The following is a 23,613-nucleotide window of genomic DNA, read 5'->3' on the forward strand; positions in this document are numbered from 1 at the left end:
AACCACTGGAGGAAAGGGTTAAGAAGGTATAAGTTGTTGCATCGTACTTGTAGTTTTCACAAACAACAGTCAATAGGAACTAGGGGACCGCAAAATAATCTATAATTATGGTTTGATAACGATTGCGACAATGACAATCATCAGCAACTAGATTACGCCCTCTTCATTTTGGCAATCAATAATTTAATTATTAATCCACACGCACACAAATGCGTTGTCATGCTGGCGCTGACAAAATAAAGACCACATTATATTGGCTTGATGTTTATCGAAGCATACACTAAAATAGTTTCAGATTCTCAGTTTTCAACTTTTGGATTTTATTTCATGAGACATCTAGAACTTTTGGAAAGATAAACAACTGATACAAAAACTCTTGCTGCATGGCTCTGAAAAAAAACCGCTTCCGTCCCCGTCATATTAATTAATAACCCCGTGCATGTTTGTTGTACGTTCCAGATCGCGGTCACACTGTTCGGGTAATCTCGGTGCGGTCTATGTTATAGACAAAACGATTCTCCGTGTATTGGGTACATCCTGTTTCAAACTTTGATGGTCCGTGAAACATAAATCGTGGCTTGGTTATAAAATGTTGAGCTAAACGTGATGAAAACCCTGTGAACCCCCGGGTGAACCCCACGGAGACCCGAGGTATTGAGTTATGAAGCGGCGTTTTCACGGATCACACAGTGAGGTAAAGGTTTTGCGTCGTTCTCATAGATCATCGATACCACTGCAATTGTGATATTAAGTGAAGTTAATATCGTTCGAAACAAATGTTGTCAATTGTGTCAACAATTAAATTATGTCTACGTGTATATACACTCAGTAATTATGGAGTTTGTTATGAGACATGTACACTCTATGCCAGTTTCAAAATTTTCGGAAACATACCTGTACTTTTTCAACATAATCGATCAATTCGATAATCCCGTTCATTTTGGTCCGAAAATATGGCTTGCGTTTTGGGTTCCGACAGTGCGTCCGACTGTTTATTTGTCTAACATGTCTGAATGGATTTTGTTTAAAGTTGGTACAAAGACAAGACACAATGTTATACATGTGTACCTACATTTTGTATTATATGACCTTTGTCCAAACCAAGCATGTCTGGACCAATTTTATTCAAACAAGGTCCTCAAGGATGTATCGATTTTATTTTCATTTAAACATTGCTCGGCATAACTAAATACAGGTCTTCAATATATATACAACGCTTGTCTTTCACTTTGATTGAACAAAATATGGTGTCATTTGAATACTTTTCAACATTTAATTATAATATATTTACATTTGTCTATATTTGTCACTGAACAGTGGATAGGGACTATTACAGATTTTGTATATTAATATAACAATTTCGCTTGTCATACTTTTCAGAGTGAAATTGTATACTGTTCCAGAATATACCTATTTTGGTGATGTAATATGGACCACTTTATTTTTTATTTACACGACTTGGCACGTGATGTCTCAACTGATGGTAAGATATTGTCACAGAATTCAACACTAGGGTTACCCAGGTTACGGCTTCACAATTATCGGCTCACGTCTCCAATAAAAATTATATCACTCAAATGAATGGCGTTATTTCTGGCCTGAATTACACACAGCGGGAGTTCTTTGAATATTAGTGATATCAGAGGATTAGTGACGAATTTTTATGCTAAAACTACTTACAACTAAACTGTGTCACAACTTCCAAATTAGTCATATAGTTTACAAAAACAAGTGTTAAATACTCAAATAAAAACTCTTAACAGGTTTAATTCAGTATACAAGTACACAGTAGGTATTAATAGACAATGAGTGTTCTGTGATAGGTATTTTTGATGGTTAAAAACCTTTCACTTAGGTAACCGGGATTCGGTCGTTTCCACGCTAGGCTGACAAAAAACACACACGAGCTCCATTCATGTTCCCAAATGATTCTCTGCCAAGTCCCTGGTTTTCACCCGAGACAGCATTAAATCACTCTTTATTTCTTGTCACTCCTTAACCAATTACAATCAGTATAAGGGACTCCAAGGCCTTGCCTTCAAACAAACAACCAATCACATGAAAGTTTTACACATCATAATCAATTAATTACTCGTCAAGCTTTCTAGAAAAACACTACTATATATTGTCAACACTAACTAATATTTATGGGGTAATAGTCTTGCACTAACATTCCACAAAGATACCACCTTAGTTAGAATCGCAAACAAAATTGGTTTAGGATTACAGCGACTGTATTGTATCTTAAAAACTGCAGAGTCATAAGATGTTTTTGGTTGATTTCGACCAGCTCGCCATCTGGTCTTGTCATTAACCTTTATCAGTATATGTCATGGCAACCACTGTCAAACTGACTGAAATATAAATCATGACAGTTCAGACGATAAAATATTCAATTCTCTGCTGATACAAGCATCAAGACCTATGGTCTTTCTGTCGCCTGTGTAGAATAGTGATTTGTATTACGTTGTAGTTCACGGCAACTTACAGCATAGATCCAATGGTGATTTTTACCGTTTGTACAATGTTTATGGCTATTTTACAACTTGCTTAAATAATAATAGTTAAATCGCAACTTCGCGTCATCGTGTATCGTTGTTTTTTTCATTTTAAAAAGTCCCATCTAATTACTTATGCGGCAACTTTCACAATGTTAGTATATAGGCTCGTATATTTCCATGGTTTATCAACATTTTGCACACCGCGCAATACGTAACCGATAGTGAATTAATTTGTTCGTGTTTGTTTGTTTGTGCCGGCTATTTGCATGACCACTCACCAGAGAGTCCTCTTGTGGTAACACTAATGCAAAGTTTACATTTTACTGTGATTTCTATATATCTTGAAAATAAATATCATTTAACGTCTGATGTCATGTCAAATGAATAATCTGTTAAATTTTTAATGTTGGTGAATTTAACCTTCCTTTTTAAAAAATACCTAGAATCCTACTCATCATCAGACATCATTAAATATATATATATATATTGACGAAAGTCTTGGCAGTTCTCAGTCTATATATTTCTGTATAGATATTTAACATAATCGTCTTGGTACATACGAGGCCTATGATATTCTACAATTTACTTTTACACATATCTCTAGAACCATTAATCTTATTTCAATAAAACTTGGTGCTTATATAATCTGAGATAATCCACAGATGTAACATTAAATGTATACCTAGACATTTCGGTCAGTATTATCAAAAAGGAGAGCTATACTAGCAGGTACGATTTTAAGTATTCGATTAATTTTAATTATTTCCATATTTCATTGGGATACATACCCTCAGCGTACATGAGTTTTTACTAAATTTTATTTGATTCATAATAATGTATTTTTGTGTACATGTCCTTGTCGACAGAGTTCAAAATAATGCTTGATTTAACGGAAGGACTTGATCCAAAGATTAAAAAAGGTGAAAGAGAGAAGATTAAAAGAACATTTGATCTATTCGTGAAGTTAAAAGAAATTAATCACCTATCCAGTACTAAAGACGATGTATTAGTTGCATTATTGAATGCGGCTGGTCGCAATGACTTGGCTTTGCAAGTTAGAACCAGGTTCAGATTTGGATTTGATCGAGCCATAACGGACAGGGAACTCAAAAAAGAAACAGAGGGTGAAATTAATGAACCTACAGGCAACAACTCAAGTAAGTGGGACATTTATTGTCATATTTCCTTTTCTTGCTTTGGTTATATTTCAACAGTTTTCTGAAATTCATTGAACTGTATATTCAATATATTGCTTGTGTTAGTTTCATGGCTGACTATATGTTCATTTTATTGAACCAATTTGCATAATTAATTGTTTTAGCGTGTTTTGCATCTTTGCAAGTCTACTCAAATGTATTAAAACGTTGTAAAATTTTGGGCAAATTAATTAGCTAATTATTTTTTGTTTCATCAGTTTGCTAAAATGTTTCTTTAGATAAATGATTATACAGTTGATATAATGATTATAGTCTGCAGATTAAATAGCTTATTTGAATATTATTTATACGTTTTTGTTGTCAACTTTTCCTTCTGTCTCATATTAACCCAAGAAAAAATGTATCAGTAAACGTCCAGTAAAATTTATTTGTTGAGATTGTCCTCATTTTAGTTTTCAATTGATCAGCTTAAGGTAGCAGCAGAGGTAAAATTGAACTGTGATTCAGACTTTCTGTTTAACTTTACTAAGAATACTACTATAACAATATCATCTGAAAGCTTCGATGTAGGCGAATACGGTAGCATGCCATGCCACTATTCGTTTAGGGGTTCGTTGCCTGGTGATCAGTATCGCTATTGTGATATCGAGACTCGCGAATCTAGTCTACAGCGTTATCAACGATCTGTACAATTCACAGGTCATTTGCATGTAAAAATGTTTTCATTAGTGGGAATAGTGAAACAAAAATTGGTCGTCAGGTAACCCATTGTAAAAAATATTGGTATGGCATATACACTACCGTATTCGCCTGTATCTAAGCATTTAGCAATCTGATTAAAATAAGATCCTAGTTTGGGCTTTTTTTTTAATTTGAGTTTAATTATTTATTTTTACTATACATTTTGGTATGTGGCGATAGTTAAAAAAAAACCAATCACAAGTACGTAAAAAAAAGATAATATAAAAAAATAGTAAAAGTAAAATAAATATATAAAATAAAATAAAATACAATACAATACACGCTGTACAATACATAACATTTTAATCAGATTGAGCATTCAGATAATATGTCTGAACTTTATACAACTTATGTTTCCACAGATCCCACCTCATCACATTCACTGATGGACATTATCAAAGGAGCTTCGGTAAGTGATAATATTTGGAAATGACTACATCATTGATTTAAATAATATTTACATTAGTTCAAAGATCAATATCATTCATCGAAACCAAACACACACATTACAATCGAGTTTTACTTTGGTTTTCATTTCAGGGACTTTTGGCAAATGTCCTAGATACACCAAAAATTACGGTGGAACCATATTTTGACAACAGTGACAGACCCTTCGATGAAACATGGGATTGGATGTCTGAAGTTAATGACCATACAAGTATCGCTGCGTTATCTATTCCAGGCACTCATTGTTCACTTGCCCTTCATGAAGGTGATTTTGGAACACATTACTACAAATGTCAAAGTAAAAGCCTAACATCCCAGCTCAAGGCCGGCATCAGGTTCATAGATGTTCGGTGTAGAAATAGTACGAATCTTCCTATTCACCATGGTCAGGTGTACCAGAAATGTATTCTCACAGATGTAATCAATGATTGTCTCAGATATCTCGAATACCACCCTACTGAAACTATTATCATGAAAATAGAAAGAGAGGAAGTAACTCAATTCGACACAAAAGTGGGAATGGATGAAAAGGTGAAAGCCGTTATCGACATGACTAGATGGAGAGAAAAGTTCTGGGTTGAAAGCCACATACCAGAAATGTATGAAGCACGTGGAAAAATTATCATTTTTCACCACTACGAAAATGCAAGTATTGGTATCGATTATGAGTCACTTATAATCGAAAACAGCCGCAATATCAATATCAATCATAAAATATCAAGTGTTAAATATAATCTTGATAAAGCTGCTGACAGTTCTGTCAATAGCTTATTCGTGACCGAGCTCAGTGGATCTGGAAGTGGTAACAAACCTTTTTCAGCTGCATTGAAAGTCAATAAAGAGGTACACTTCAAAATTAGGTACAACAAGAAAAGATGGGGTATTGTTGCCATGGATTTTCCTGGCATTAAACTAATTCGGGATATAATAAGTTCCAACATGAACGATTAATCTTCAAAAGAGGATAAGAACGTGATGCAATGCAAATAATTTGAACAATGTTGTTTGCAATCTTTTAATTGAAATTGAATGATCTTCAAATACGTCATGCCCTCTATATTAGTACAAGGAGTTACTGGTTGTACCATGAATAATTCAGGTGACCAATTACATCAATATGTGTAATTGATAAGTGAGTGAATGAACAAGGATGATCTTTGATGAACTCACCAATTTAGCATTGAAACCAATCAGTCGGCGCCATGCAGACGCACATATTAAATATATTAAATAACAAACAAGTTCAATGGCGTGAACGCTGGACGCTTCCATATATATGTTGCCAGTGCCCAAATACCTGTACATAAACAAGACACATTATTCCTATTAGAGTATTAGTATTACTACGATGAGCAGCATAACCTCATCACAAAAACTTTCTGAAACAATTCAAGCCACAAGGCCCTTTGTGGTTATGTGATCGAAGGTTTCTCTATTTGCTCATAAACCTGACTCTCACACATTCAACGAGACCCAGATCGACAATGCTCACCAGAAACAACACAATCAAGTTTGTCACATGCTGATTACATTCACAATGACGAAAAGGCTTTATCTGCAGGAATCGCTGGCTGATGAAACAAACAGTGATGTCATATCGGATGGTTAATTATTACATCAAATGATATACAAAGTAGTGATATAGTGTTACTTAGCGCATTGACAAGACAATGAGCACGCCGTATATAAAACATTTGATACTGCGAGTGCCAAATCAACAATTTGTGTGCAAAATTGCGCAAAGTAGTACGTCCCAAATCTGTCACACCAGGCAACCGTGATGACACGACCAATGATGCATGTGAGTGGCAATCGTCAGTAAAAAAAATACATTGATGGGATGACTATTTATAAGGACTAATGGGACACGATTCATACAACACAAATTATGACACGAATATCTCATTGTACAATAACAAAGAAACAAATTCTACTAATTAATCAATATATGCGTTTAAAAATGTCACATTCATCTCAATTATTTTCATTTCATGTTGAGCATTTTACAGGGTAAACACCAGAATGTCAATGTGTCAATACCACGTATATTAGAAGCTATTAGAATTATTATCGGAAAGTGAACTTTTAATCTTATAAATTGATGAGTCTCGAAGTGAAAAGAACCCCACAAGTTTTAATAACAATCGATTCGTGTAATTATTTACACGTATATCAACGAAAAATGAGGTTTTTTGAATGAATTATTGCTGTTACATATACAGTACAGAAATTATTCTATGTTATTCTTTGTTGTGTGTAAACACAAAGATTTCAGTCTACACTATATAAATAATATCTATACTAGAATCAAATATTATTAAAATATGATCATGTTGTACTGGTGCTTAGTATTGAATTTGCAAAGTTTAATAAAACCAATCAAAATCAAATCACTGAAAGGAAAAATGAGGTTTCTTGAATGATTTTTTTGTATATAGGTTTTTATTGCATAGAGATTATGTATGCATATTTGATGCTGTTTAAAACACTAACTATGGAAATTAGCATTTCAAAAGAAAAAAAATTAGGAGTAGGTCACGATGACGTAGTGATTGCACCATGACCTAGTCTTGTGACCACCGACCATTGGTGATACAAATGTATCACTATCATTTATTAAAAATGTCTAATTTTAAAAAATGGAACCTAGTGGATGCATTAGGATATGGATATTTTCAAGATAGCTTTGATAAGGTTCAAATAAAGCAAATAATCATTAGATGAAGGAAAGCTATATAAAAAGGAGATGTCTATCCTCCTTCTTGTAGCATTAACTTCAGTGTCACGTGACTAGTTTGCATAATAATTTCAGAAATTGATTAAAAAATATTCATATAGGCCGTTGTTGTTTGAAGGCGATATCCGATTTATTAACACTTGGGGCCATATCGTATAAATGAAAGGAAAACATAAATACACCATAGATTAACGGAACTATGCAAGGTCGATATAAAATCAAAATATACCATGAACATTAACACTATAGTATAATATACCATAATTATAATGAAAAATACAAAGTGTATTCAATAAGGTATGCAACTTGTAATATGTGATTTAAACACATTCGCACGTGTCTCATGGTAAATTTGGTTTGTTTTTTGTATGTTAATTTCAGGGCTATACATGCTATGATTAAACCGTCATTTTGTTCTACCATCAGCTATGTCATATTGATAACCACAGTGTACCTACTAACTCATTGCTGAAGCATTTTGCAATGTGCCCTTTGCTCCGTGTTTAAACGGTCAATAAGCTTATACACGCTAGTTTTGCGTTTCCGGTCGCGGTAATCAGTGCGGTGAGTATCTATTTCATCAATACAAAAACTATTCTTCGTGTACTTTCTATTAGATAATATTATCGTAATATGGCTTTGCTAGTTAACAAGGTGGTTGTGTTCACTCACACTTGACACACACTAAAAAAAAAAAAATCGCGCTACCTGGGTATAGACAAAATGGCGGACCTCATGGGAATCTGATCAACTTTGTGAATTTTCAATTGAGTGCAGTTAATATGGACATCGTTCGGGCCAAGTGTTAAAACTGTCACCTGGTACCCTATGCGTTAATGAAGAAGAAGTAGCCATGATGCATACGACCACTGTGACAGTTTCAAAGTTTTCTGACCATGACTAGCTTTCACGACAGACAGCGTGTTCTTTTAAGTTACACTATTAGACTTTGAACCACAGATGAACACAGATCTTGATCAACATACCGGTAATCATTCAAACTGATAACAGCTTTAGTATACAGGAGTGTTAGTTTGTACTTAAACATGTTCGTCCATTCGTTTTCATTTTAGAAAGATGATTTTGGATTGAATAATTTCTCTGGTTTAATAGGGGAAACGGGTAACTTGATATATGGCTAGCTGTCCGGTTCTTTTTGGTGAACATATAACAACGTATTTTTTTAATAATATGAAAATATATAGTGCGGTGTTGAATTCATTAAGTTGGTAGAATGAATTTTTCATTTAAATCGTGCGTCCGTTATTTAACGGACATGCCTGGATAGTGCCTGGATTCAAAGTTGGCATTTTGACCTTGTAATTTTTCTCACGGAAACAAACTTTCAACATGTAATTTCTCAAACATGTCTTTAGGCGAACTTGGTTTTAACATTGCACATGGTGAGTTTTGTTTTGTGATTTGATTCAGAATGGCGGAGTGGCGGCCATGCTGTTGATTGTCATGCGGTCTTAAAGCGCGGTGGTCGTCGCGCAGCGCGTGTTTGAATTTCATGTAAATAAACAATGTATTTTACACGCGTTGTATGCGTCGCTATGAGTCCCATATCGAACAGGACGCGGCACGACGACTGCAGTCCTTCAACCATTTTGCAGTCGAGCTTCAAAGTTGCCTTTTCTCAGTGAGTTACTGCTTCTCATGCCATTCTTATTGTTAAAGCCTATAGATTGCCTGTATTTACCAAGAATGATTTTTACTGTGTATTCATCCAGTTTATGTCTGTCACAGTGTAAGGCCTGCTTATTGATGTTGAGAGGGCATCCACAGAACTCACACTGCACAGGGGCATTTCACTGCTAAAATGGAGTAGACAAGACAATAGTACTAGAAATGAAATACACATATTCATCTATTTTTATGAGAAAAAAATCCGGTATACACTGATATATGTGGGGATCGATTGTAACCTTTTTGGTATATTGTCACTGTTAGTAAACACTGAACAAAGGTTATTAAACGGTTTTGTATATTAATATTTCAATCTTGCTTGTCTTACTTTTCAGGGTGAAATTTCATAATGTTCACAAATATCCTAATTCAATGATGTAATATGGACTGCTTTATTCTTTATTTAAACGGATTGGCAAGTGATGTCTCATCTGGAGGTAAGATATAACACTCATATACCAAAATGAGGGTTACAATATGTCTTATGTTAAGTGCATATGTGCAGTTTAATACGTTAACGATCTGTATTTAAATGAATTTGTGTAAGTTTGATATGCTTGTTGAACCTCCATTTTAGTCAAATGTAAAAATGACACTCCCTAATATCAGACAAAATAAATAATGTATAACTCTTATAAAAACTACTAATCGTGTTTGAGTAACCACTACCCTGTGGTGTTTTTGTTTCTCTGAATGGGAGTCTTTGCAGTTACTCAGTCTGTCTGTGTGTCTGTTCAAGAACGACTCATCATATTCCAATGAAACTTGGCACATATATAATCAGGAACAAAATTGCAAGCAAAGGTGGTTAGTTTAGCTGGTGACAATTTTAATACTTTTTTTCACATTTCCATTTTTAATTATTTCCAATCAACTCAGCTTCCTTTTGATATATTTCCGTACAAAAATAAATCAATTATATGTACATGTTCTTGTTAACAGAGTTCACTACTATGCTTGGATTAACTGAAGGACTCGATCCGCAAATTAAAAAAGGTGAAAGAGAAAAAATTAAAAAAACATTTGATCTATTTATTAAGTTAAAAGAAATGAATCACCTATCCAGAACTAAATCCGATGTACTGATTAAATTACTCGATGTTTCTGGCCGCAAAGACTTGGCTTTGGAAGTTAAAGTCAGATATAAATTAGGATTTGACAGGGAAGTATCTGACAAAGAACTGAAAAAAGCCACACAGGAGGAGAATTCTGTTTTGTAGACAACAATTAAAGTAAGTCCAATATTTTTTTTTAATTCGTTGAATATTCTAATTGGGTGTTTGAGTTCACGTGTTTTGATAAAATTACACTGACTGGCGGTCATTTGTGTTCAAAATCACAATATTTGAGCAAATCATCAACCATTTCTCGGGCATGCTTGAGCCTCTCGGTAATTGCCTGCCAGGTGCGGGAGTTAAGTGTATGTAAATATATTGTGTCTTCTGTAACAAGCTTCGTGAGACCACAATTGTATGCGGTGTTACTCTGGAAAATGTTGCCTCTTCAAGCTTCACTTTTTGAACCGCAAAATCAAAACAATCCATCAGAAATGAATGATTGCAATGTACCAACTATTAATTACGACGACCCTCTGCCAAATTCACAGGTCATACAAAGGGCAACACAGGCATACTGATTGCCGTCATGTGGTTTTACCGTTACCATTGAAATTATACATCCGGAGGCAGTTATGCTATTACCGAAACGATCCTATAGTATTGGACTTAAAACAATTATTGATAAGGCTCAAAGGTTGTTTAAGATGTTTAGGACGGTTCATGTAATGCTCAATGTCTCGTTAATATTGTTGGTCATGAAACAGTTGACATAACATGCTCACCTTTGAACACAACGTTAAATCCGATGTTGCTTGGTAACAGAATTATGTTGCTGGCATCGGGTACGATCATTTTGTTATTTTAAGCCAAATAATACAAATAATAGTGACGATTTCATATATTAACTTTCATCAACATTTACCACGTGCAATTTCTCGAATTAACCGAGGTAACGACATATAGTAAAGGTATTACATATGTAATGTGTAACACAGACTCGTATGGTCGAAGGACTGTATATTTAGAAATGTCTACCATGAGATATAGTTTTGAATGACATACATCAGTGTTACCGTTCAACGGGTTTCAATCACTTAGTTTAACTAGTAATACAGAAAATAAAACTGTGAACCTGCAATAAGCCAATTAATTATGGTTTGTTTGTGTTTACAGGTATTCTCTACTTCGATGAGAAAGCGCACGACATACTCAGAAGGCCAAGACAAAACATTTTGAGAAAAATATAAAATTCTTTTTAATTTTCAATTAGTTAATCACCTGAAGGGCATAAAAACAATGTTGGTAATCACAGAACTCTGCCATAATATTACAGTATTCGTTTTCATGAATGCTACAATAATGTGATTATTCTGTAGTCAGATTGGTAATTATTATCCTGCATAATTAAAGCGGCAATATCGATCTTTTTTCTCTGATTTTCATTTTGTAATAGCCATCGCCGAAATGTGGACACTGAAAGTATCACATATACGCTATATACCGTCCGTATGAGCAAGACGTTTGACAGTTAAAATATAGGATAATCTAATATAGATAGTGGAATGAAAATTCTGTCTGTATTTCTTTCTTTAGAGATAATTATTTTTGAAAAAGTCGAGATATTGGCTCGTGTCATGAGACAAGTGCAAATATGTACGAGTGCGATAAATTAAATCTACATAGAAGGTCCATGGCAAACCAAAACCAACTAAGGTGGAATTCTCCAGTGTTCTAACTCTTTCGCATCTGCACATTTAAAATCATTCCATTCTCAAATAAATTATTGAGTGGCATATGTCAGGTTTTAGCACAGTATCGTAGAATACTTCATAGCAATCCATTCGTCATTTTGGTCCTTGCATTTGAAGTTGCACCATTTCGAGATATTCATCATTGACGTTAGTGCGTGAGATACAATTGAAGAATAACATTATGAGATTTAATATCCACTATCGGTTGATAGTATTATTTAAAATAACGAATGGCTGTACTACAGTGTATTGGGGACGGTGATATTGATGAACATCATACTACTAGTAATTCGTATCGTACCTCTCAGGTTAACACCGTGAAGACCATCATATGACATTTCAAATAACCAAGCAACAAAAACAAGATGTGTGTTTTTAATACGTCAATAACGTGGCACTGTATGGTGGAACTAGACAATACACGTTCAAGACCTCTTTATGCAGCGTTTCAGTTTTATAGCGTTTAAATAACACACTACCGTGGCAAGATAACTTTCCAAATTGAACAATTGCAACATACATTGCGTAACAGGTTATGCTTGTTAATTAAAACAAAGATGAAGGGTACACGCTAACAGTGATCAGATGACATAAGGAACTTTGATATAAATCAAAACGCTCGATATGTAGAAATGCGTACGCAAATGCAAATTGATTTTGTCATCGTAGTTCAATAGTACGTGTTCAACGCACTGCCATGACAACGGTGCATAAAACTGTCACACCCGAATTAAGCCAAACTTTGATTGCATGACATAAATATTGCGAGTATATTTGAATGACGATTAAAATAAAACCTCCAGTCTAAGGTCTGTTCAACTTTGTATGTTTTGATGTCGCGATGACGAAAAGCGAAACAACTTATCCCTAAATCGCACAACGTAATACATAATAATAATATACGTAATTCGTGGTCGTTATAAAATATACATCTTTACAACTCCAACGGAGTGTTGGAATTTAATTTGACCATTACAGAACGTGTATTGTGACATCATCGTTAATTAAATATTAATAAAATAGTTCAAAATTATCCAATCAGAAAGCGGATAAGATGGCGCACTTGCCATGTCATGTGAAGGCATGCGTGTGCTTTATAAATTATAAATACGTACCGGTAGCCAGACAAGGTCGCGTGAATTGCACCCTCCGCGGTGCTCCAAACCCAACGTATCCTCGGGGCGGACATCCGGGCATTTTCACCGCCTGTGAAAACAAAGGCCCAAAACTCGCAGAAAACGGTACTTTGGAGTGATTGTTGAGACTCCTCTGAACAATGCAACAAGATTAGCCCTACGTGTGTAACATATATAAATTTGATTGTTCGGGATTACTTTAAAGTTGATTTTGTGTTGTTTTCTCGAATTTTCACCGGCTCGACCAGTGTTCCACAGCAGCGCGCACAGAGCCCATCGAAATGCATGGTACAGTGGTGCGCGTCTTAGCAACGTGGAACGTCTGTGACGTAGCTCCGCCCCCGCGGATAGTGGGGATTGGTGACGTTCGGTCGGTAAGGGCGCCACTCACGCCTGCCTACATGTCAGGCCAGATGTCAGGCCCAGCTGTTTGCCTTTCACTGTATATTGTTTAGACTGGCCACAGTAGGGGCGATTTTTTCAAACATAGATGTCATTTTTAATTTGAAAGAATATGTTCCCATATTTGGGAATTTCGCGGTGAGTGGGGTATTTCGTGGAAATATTTCCTTAATTTACTTGAGACAGGACAAATATAATCTCCCCCGACTGTAAGCCAGTCTATAAATAGTTTAGTCGTTCCAAAACGTATTTAGTTTTTAATGCATTTTCAAGTGAAACAACTGTTTCATACAAAATAACAATGGGAAGTGAAGTGATTGACTACACAATTAAAGATTGCCAGTGATAGAGTGGCCTAGTTGTCTAGTGTGTTCTTGTCCGTGGAAAAAATCATGAACTATAAGAAGTTGACCTAGCTAGTGTCACAAGTACGAGTACATTAACTAAATTAAAATTCGAAATGGGGTTTAGTAAGCGAGTTTCAAAAAAATTAGATATAATCAACAAAATGTGTTTCTCTGACAATATTATACCTCTATAGCCCGTGATTATGGAATCGTGTTAATGGCTGAAAATCAGGAATTAAGTAACTTTGAATTAAAAAGGAAGAAGAAAACAGAAACTGTGAATTTTATTTATTATTTGGGGATGGCTGGTACTGACCGCAAATATTTGGTCCAATGATTCAATAATAATGACGATTTGAAGTCCTCCAATTAATAGTCGATATTAATTATGATATCATGCATTCACTCCTAGGCATATTTCAATTATGTAAATGATGTAAATACATCTAAGATTTTCTGCAATGTGCTATTATATCTTTTCTATATTATGTGCATATATGACGCGTTTTTCCAGAGTCAATTCACACATTCACAGGTGCCTTCCATTTAAGGTAGCGAGAAGGGTTTTGTGACGTTTTCGAATAAATCATTCTCTGTCTGTTGTCTTGTTCAGAAGAGTAATTTAGCTTATATATTTCAAAAGACTAAGTATAGAGGTACAAGTTCGCACAAACTGGACAGTCATTGTTTACATAATTATCACGTGACATCAAAAATGGCGAATCTTGTAAAAATGACTAAGTCTTCGATTGCGAGAGCACACTGCGGAATTTCCTGGTGAAATTTAGTCATGCATTGTCCGTAATCAAGTCCATTGAAATGCGTCTCCGATAATCAAAAGACCTATTATTCCGATTTCTATGCAGGTTTGTTTTTTTGTCCTCAAATTATTTCATACTTGGCACATTTAACAGACTATTATTCTGTGACAAAGCATTTTCTTTAAAAACCCAGACATATTTCGCACCATCATTATCTTTTGAACGATAACTTCGAGTATGAATGTCCTAGTCCGAACGCACTTGATTTGGCGGCGGTCCCAATGAGTCGTACTCAATCGAAACTTCAGTTCGAGAAAAACGCGAAAAACAGTCTTGGTTAATAAAACACTGTAGATTTGCTGCATTATTATAAATATACACTAAAAATGGCCAAACATATTAACCACTGATATCATAGAGCTCATAAAGAGTGTCAGATAATGAATAATTTCAAGCTCGAGCGTGAAAATTAAAGAAAACTGCTGGCATTTGAGTCCCCACTCCAGGAACGTTTGGGTTTCCATTGTTATGCAAACAAACAACGAAGGATAATCCTCTGACAAACATTACTGTCCCACTGTACACGCTGACAGTTTACAAACAAGCTAATCCTTCAAGTGTCTCTGATAAGTGATCTAATAAAACGGTTTTCATGGTGAAACAAAATGGCCGATGTTTGAAAAAAAACAAGCAGCCTCTCGACTGAGATAGCTCCGCTGTTAGCAATGCACATTTCAATTAAAGAACAGAAGATATCATTAGAAAATGAACAATATGCATAGTACCAATGCAATGGGACTTGCTGTTTTCAACAAGAATTAAAAAATATAATTTTTCACCATAAATGATTGTGGTTTTTAACAAGAAGAAAATATCACTTTTTACCAATAATGACAAAAATATTCACCAAAATTAGAGAATTAAAGATATCATTACAAAATGAATAAATCTGAGAGAGGTCCACATGTAGTACCTATATATGTAATATCAAAGCAATTGGACTTGCGGTGTTTAACAAGAAGTCGAAAATATCACTTTTTACCAACAATGACAAAAATATTCACCAAAATTAGAGAATTGACGATATCATTACAAAATGAACAAATTTGAGAGTGGTCCACATGTAGTACCTATATATGTAATATCAAGGCAATTGGACTTGTGGTTTTTAACAAGAAGTCGAAAATATCACTTTTTACCAAAAATGACAAAAATATTCACCAAAATTAGAGAATTAAAGATATCATTACAAAATGAACAAATCGGAGAGAGGTCCACATGTAGTACCTATATATGTAATATCAAAGCAATTGGACTTGCGGTTTTTAACAAGAAGTTGAAAATATCACTTTTTACTAAAAATGACAAAAATATTCATTAAAATTAGAGAATTAAAGATATCATTACAAAATAAACAAATCTGAGAAAGATTCACATGTAGTACCTATATATGTAATATCAAAGCAATTGGACTTGCGTTTTTTAACAAGAAGTCGAAAATATCACTTTGTACCAAAAATGACAAAAATATTCACCAAAATTAGAGAATTGAAGATATGATCATGAAATGAACAAATCTGAGAGAGGTCTACCCAAGGTACATATACACCAAGTATCAAAGCATTCAGACTTGTAGTTTTCAAGAAGAAGTCGAAAAAGTAAAACATTGACACGGACGACGGACGACGGGCGACGGACGACGACGGACAATCACTCATATGATATAAACTCATAGTTGCTGTCGACATAGGACGAGTCACGCACGCAGTACGTATTTACTATAATTAGACATAGTCTTTACCTTGCCGTTTATTCGGTGTTATTTGCTTACTTTACTTCCTATGTCGACAGCAACTATGAGTTTAAAAATTATTTCTCAGTACTTATTCACTGTTAAAATGCTGTACCATTACTTTCACCATCCTACTACAGCCAGATCTGAAGGCCTTTGCCGCATTCTGGCCATGCTGTGTGGCGCGTATCACGTGGACGGGTTTCACGTTCTCTGCACGTAATAAGCTCGGTTATTAAGCATCCTTTTTGGGGATGCCCGGTGGCCGAGGGGAAGACGTGTAGTGGCGTGAAGCTAGGCGATTAGGTGCCGTACGCGAGCGCCGGTTCGAGTCACGCACGCAGTACGTATTTACTATAATTAGACATAGTCTTTACCTTGCCGTTTATTCGGTGTTATTTGCTTACTCATATGATATGCTCCGCTCGACAAAGTCGACAGCGGAGCTAAAAATTGCTGTGTCAGAGTGCGACACTGAGTGGCAGATTTTTCTTCATCTGTCAACGCTTTCTTTCTTTTCTTCGCCATTGCGTTATAAAACATGGTATAAGCATGGAGGTAGAAAAGAGATCTTTTCTACCTCCATGGTATAAGTAAAATAGAATATTGACTTGGAAAATAAAACGATTTAAAAGAAAGTTGCACAAATTTACAGTACTCATTTCGCACTACCTCCCGCCCGCTCCCGCTTTCCAATCACCTTTTTTCTCGTTTTTTTTGACCGCTTGTTGAATTTTACCGGACAATTTCCGCTTTATTTTCTACCGCGCAAACCCCGAAATATCACCGCTCGCTCGCACGCATTTAAAATTCGGACTAACAGAAAAATTTCCGAGGTTCACATTGTCTTATAATTGTCTTTATGGTCGTCACCTGCGCACGCACGGGAATTGAGTCCCAAGCGACGATAACAACACACACTATAAACGCAAGGCTCGTGGGTAGACCCTTGTTTGTAAACAATGACACACCACAGTCCCTCTATATAGATAGAGGGACTGTGGACACACTATGGCCATATGACGCATGCTTGCTGCAGTTTAGCAGCTCTTATTGGCCGCTTAAGCTATTTTGATATTACGTTGCCCGCAACGTATACCACGACCAAGAGAGCTGCATAAACTGCAGCAAGACGCATGCATGTCTTTCAACAAAGACACTGTGTTTGAACAATACAATTCAATGTGGCACACTTCCTGTCTCAGTCAAGTACATGTACTTCAGGCAAGTATCAACTCCGCCCCTACTGCATGCAACAACATTTTTATTTTAGCTAACAATTGTCATGGTTTCTTAATTTTAACGAATAAAATAAATACATGTATGATGTTATTATTCGTACTACTCATGGAGCTAAAAAAAAGTCATGGTAACAATAGCATCAAAGGGAGTTCACTCTCCTTCTTTTTTAGCTCCATGCACTACTGTATGGGAAAAAGACTATCGTTTAATAGCAGTAGAAACATGTTTATGTAATTAGCAATAAATCCGATATGGTCAACGACCTGCTAAAAAGCTGTGATTTCCCGACTCAAGATCTAATCTACTTTTGAAACAACAGCAATGTACGCTGCAAGCTTTTCAGTCCCCGTTTCATAATTACACAAACAATGTCCCAAAAAAACGGAAATTATTTCGATTGGGGGATATCTGTTATCAACGTTGCCGCTAACAAGAAACTACACGAATAAACCTCACAACGCCAAAATGCCAAAATGCCAAAATGCTAGTACAGTAGAACGTCGATTATCCGAAACGTTCGGTTGTCCGAACCTACTGTGTGTCCCCCAAAGTTTGTATGCAGGTCTGGCCGTGTTCCGTATAATACAAAAGTCAACTGTGAACAATAAATACTACAGTCGTCTTGTGTGATTTCCTGGTGCAACACTTTCAATAAAGCTATTATCAACAAGTAATCCGACGTCTTTCACGTGTACGTTCGTTGTTTACAGTGTCTGCGCAAACAATGAAACGAATTACAGATCGAATAATTTCCTAAATTCAGACAAGCCTATTATGCAACACCAGTGTTCCACTGTAAATAAAAAATGTCCTAAAAACACAAACTTCATCAAATGTCTTCTCCACTGTTTACAGTTAGACCTTAACTTTACCAAGTTGTAAGTCACTGCAGTTCGGATATGTTTCCCGGGAAAATTGTACGGAGTTCCACTGCCGTCAAAGAAACGCGGCCATGAGCCGATCCCATGTTTTTTCCGATTTTTAATTTTAATGTCCAGTATCAGAAGTCACATCCTTTTCGGAATAAAAAAGGAAAGAAAATAACTTCTGGATGTCTTGCCACAGAAGCGACGCCAGTTTAATAATAACTTTATTACACTTCTAAAAACCTTCAGAGGGTTTTTGTATGGTAAGGAACATAAATACATACAATACATAAGAGATAAAAATAAAATGTTAGTAAAATAAAAGAAAAAATAAATTAATTACTTTCTGTGGTTTTAAAAATTGTGCTCTTTAAGTATTTTGCTACAGCTATATTATTCTCCATAATCTTTTTAAATATGGAATTCACATCCATTGTGTAAATATTTATTGCACACTCATCGAACAGTTTTTTTCTTTGTTCTATATAGCCAGTACAAAATAGCAGGAAATGTTTTTCATCTCCTAATGCTTTAGTGTTACATTTATTACAGTGTCTATTTTCTAATTCTATTTTGGGCTTTGTTCTTCTACCTAATTCTATTTCTAAGTTGTGGTCATTCAGACGGAATTTTGAAAGCATTTTCCTGAGGCTGAAATTTGAAATGTTTTGCAAATAATTTTCCATATTATAGCTTACTTTGAATAGTTTGTATGTTCTCAGTTTTGTTCCCCTATTTTCATTGGTTTCACTGAAATTTAGTTCTTCTCTCCATCTTTGAATATAAATCTCAGATAGTCTGAGTTTTACTTTTTTTAGTATTTGATTCCAATTTTCCATATTGTGATCATTTTTTATTTTAATTAGATCATGTCCCAGTGTAGCATTAATAGTCCTTACCCAGTTTGAATTAATTTTTATCATTTCATCCAGGGCTAATTTTAAAATGTGATTATCTGGCAGACTATATAGTCTATGGCAGTATTTAATTTGAGCCAAATTAATTTTTAATTTTACTGGTAACCTACCAAGTTCTGCTTTCAAACCACTAATTGGCGTCATTTTACTCACTCCTAGGATAAACCTGTAAAAATGACTGCAAACTTGCTCTAAACTGTTACTGTCAGTTGTGATTTCATTGACCCAGATTTCTGCACCATACATGAGTATAGGTGAAATTAATTGGTCGAAAATTTTCAAACTAAGTGCTGGTGAGATTATTTTGTGGTTTAAGACTGTTTGTCTGATGCTGAAAAGGGCCTTCATTGATTTATTTTTTAACATAGATAAGTTTGTTTTAAATTTCCCATTTGGAGTAAATATTGCCCCTAAATAGCAAAACTCGCTAACAGCTGTTATGTCTTGGTTGTTGATTTTAAAATTCATGTTTTTAATCAGTCTGTTGCTGCAATTAAATACCATGACTTTAGTTTTCTTTACGTTTACTTCTAAATTCCAATTTATACAATAGTCATTTAATTTGTTCAGACAGCTTTGTAGGCCGTCTTCTGTTTCTGAAATAAGTGCAAGGTCATCTGCATATTGGATGCAATTTATAGGTTTCTCGCCCATTAGAACTGGTTTATCAATTTGATCCCCAAATAATTCTGGCAGATCGTTCAGAAAAATGTTAAATAAAGTTGGTGATAAATTGCAGCCTTGCTTAACTCCACAGGTAGACTGAAATCCATCAGTTATACCCTCTGACAATTTAATTTTATATTTAATATCCTTATACATAGATTTTATTATTTCATAAAAGTTCCCCGTGATACCACTGTTTTGTAACTTGAGAAAGAGTGCATCCCTCCAGATGCTGTCGAAAGCCTTTCTAAAGTCAACAAAACATGTGTGTAACCGTTTTCCAGATTTGCTGCTTTTATTTTTATTATAAATTGTTTTTTCAACTGCTGTTTTTATCAGGAAAATTGCGTCTGTCGTTCTCATGTCTTTCCTAAAGCCAAACTGCATGTCGGTAAATAATTTATTTTCTTCCAAGTATGTGGTCAATCTTTGATTCATTATGCCAGTAAATAGTTTTGAGAGACAACTTGTTAATGCAATAGCTCTATAATTACCAAGATTTAATTTGTCGCCTGATTTGAGTAGTGGAACAAGAATCGTAGATTTCCAGGTTGCAGGAAATTTTCCACTATCTAGAATACAGTTGAAAAGTTTCTGTAAACATCTTATCAATAGTGCAGTGAAAAAGAGTGACGAAACGACAAAACCTTGGTGTGCCTCTTTGATGCTTTATCAGCAGACAACGGCAACCAACGACCACAGTCGGTGGGCCGTTTGATGGTTCACAGCGTCGAAGTGTTTACGTCCGGTGATCACAGTAGCCAACCTGGATTTTTACAACAATTTATTATGTCAATCGTTCTAGGTGTTAAAAACTTTGCTGAATCCAATAAAATCGGGACATCTTGTGTAGCAGTTTACCATTCAAAAATCCACGCGCAATCTGGTAACATCGAGCCGCTAGCCGATCGATACACAGCTAATACGATAATACGAAGCGACCTTTCACCTGTTTACTTTATCAGCGTCTTTTATCTAGCGTTGGCATGGCTACCCCAGTGAAACGCAAACGCTGTGTGCTTGATTTGGACGCGAAGGTGTCAATTATAAATCGACTAGAACGTGGCGAAACCGCAATCTATCTACCGAGTAATGTGTTGGTAAATCGACGATATCCGATATCAAGGCAAAACGAAGGCTGCTGGATTTTTCCAGTAAAATGGATTCAAGTGCAGGACTGAAACGAAAGATAATGAAAATAGCCAATGACGATCGTTTAGAGAAATCCGTCTTTACTTGGTTCCGGGACTTGGTTTTCCCAAGAAAGAAGCAAAGGAACTTTATCATCGCTACATTTTACTACCCCAGACCATGGAACTATAGTTTATAGTTCCATGCCCAGACCATTTGTCCCGGTGTTATCGCTATCGCCACACGAGACTCCAGCTTGTCTCCTATACAATTTGACTGCGCACATCCAGAAAGTAGATGTAGCTGTGATTGGTGGAATACTAATGAGTTGAGTGTCAATCAAACGCCCACGCTATCTTTAGTAAACAAAGTCACGTGACACGCGCCATTTTAGTTTTGATTAGTTCATCGGATCGGAGTGGTCGGGCAGGCGATTTCAAGGCAGCACGCTTAACCCTTTCGTTCACAGGTTGGGAGATATTAGAATGACTGACAATTTCACGCCACTGTTTTACATTATTGGCGGATTTTTCTGCGCTATCAATCTTTCTCTTACAAACTAGACATAGATGAGACGACAGAGTCGCTCCTTTCACAACGTCGCACTGGATCAAATTGGAAAGACGATTTCCATAAGTTATCCCTCCTGCTTTTCCTGGCTTGAATAAATTCACATACGACTTTAACTGTCCACAAACTCGAAGACTACACGAACACAGTCTACAATAGTCGTCCGCAACAATATGTATGTATTTCTTCGGTGTACTGATGCACGAATGCACCGTGACACGGTGTTTCTCGGGTGTCGCAATCGCTGAGAATGCCGCCGGCGCAATTTTTCACCCAACTCGCGATTCTGTTTTGCAACATTTTATCAATATTCCCTTTGACAAAATCGCCGACAAAAGCACCGCTTTGCTGATCTTTTGTTCTATAATTCTTAATGCAAACACCGACCCTAGTAGTAATTAGTAACGTCGCCTAGTACATATGAACGGTCGTCATTGCAAATCGAACATCCTTTTGAAATTTGGACGTCGGGCAGGCGATTTCAAGGCACCGCACTTAAATATTAGCAACATATTTTTCTGAGCGGTTGTTTATTCTCTTTCAAACGAGACATAAATGTGACGACATAGTCGATCCCTTGTCCACCGCTAAGAATGCCGCAATGTTTCGTTCGTTTTGCAACATGCCACAAATCGTCGAAAAAAACAACACTTCGACGGAAGCTTGCGTAATAAGGGGGTTAAAACAAGAAAACAAATGCCATGTTTAATACATATCGACCGCTTTTACTTGCGAAAGATAACGGAACATGAACTCGTTTCGTGCGACTTCGGAACCCGAAGGAACACACCAACAACGTTGAATTTACCCGCTATCTTCCAAATATGGTATATTAATTTATTCAGTTGTTTATTTAGAGTGACGTCCGCGGTCGAATGCGATTGGCTATCGATGTCAGTGCAAAGGTCATATGAATATTAAAATTAAGTGGGCGGAAGGAAAATTGTATAGGAGACAAGCTGGAGTCTCGTGTGGCGATAGCGATAACACCGGGACGAATGGTCTGGGGTAACATTTTACGGACATTTTGAAACATTTTTTTAATATTCCAGCGTGCAACATTTTTATTACAATGTATTACTGATTAAATAAAAATGTTTTTAATGACGTACTCTACATGTACTATTGTTTGATTTCATTACAGTTATGTGCGTTAGAATTTGTGTACGTGAGCCTGTAAATTTGAGCACGCCCACACAAGATCGCATATCCGAACTGTTTGCATAACCGAACAAAAAGCATGCCCCCCCCCTAACAGTACGGATATTCGACGTTCTACTGTATCTTAAATATGAGGTCGAATTTGCGCAAGCTCTTGAAGTACATGTATCTAAAGTGTTTTGTGAAAACAATCAGGGGCGCCCCCACGTGGCCTCGTTCCGAATGAGCATTACTTGAAATGTTTGCTGATTGTTTTGATATGTTACTGTCATGTTAGTTGTTTATTGAAGGAAATAGTACTGTAATTCAAAACATAACCAATACTTATAATGACAACCAAGAACCATATTGTAATCGTAAATTACCAACCCAGGAAAGAGCGCATCACGTGATCAAATTAAAAGAGGTGTTGTACTTGTAGTACCAGCTTCAAATTATAAATCAGAACTTTTTGTACAAATTGGACTACGAAGCATTTAATAAAGTGATAATATATATTTACAATTTATGCATTATTGTTTTGTTTATTTAAACATTTCTA

The 23,613-nt window shown here is 35.7% G+C and overlaps 2 long non-coding RNA genes across 2 annotated transcripts; both read left to right on the top strand.

The window, feature by feature from the left end:
• The first annotated feature begins 574 nt into the window (after positions 1-574).
• On the top strand, positions 575-3,434 carry LOC146737839 (uncharacterized). The gene is made up of 3 exons (XR_014930757.1): positions 575-694; positions 1,381-1,483; positions 3,368-3,434. It is a non-coding gene; the product is annotated as an uncharacterized LOC146737839 (long non-coding RNA).
• A 4,643-nt stretch (positions 3,435-8,077) lies between these two features.
• Positions 8,078-10,292, top strand: LOC144351954 (uncharacterized). The gene is made up of 3 exons (XR_013420503.2): positions 8,078-8,147; positions 9,608-9,709; positions 10,215-10,292. It is a non-coding gene; the product is annotated as an uncharacterized LOC144351954 (long non-coding RNA).
• The last annotated feature ends 13,321 nt before the right edge of the window (positions 10,293-23,613 follow it).

The sequence above is a fragment of the Saccoglossus kowalevskii genome, chromosome 10 (assembly GCF_978046115.1).
Source record: "Saccoglossus kowalevskii chromosome 10, keSacKowa6.1, whole genome shotgun sequence".
In the NCBI taxonomy this organism is placed as follows: Eukaryota; Metazoa; Hemichordata; class Enteropneusta; family Harrimaniidae; genus Saccoglossus; species Saccoglossus kowalevskii.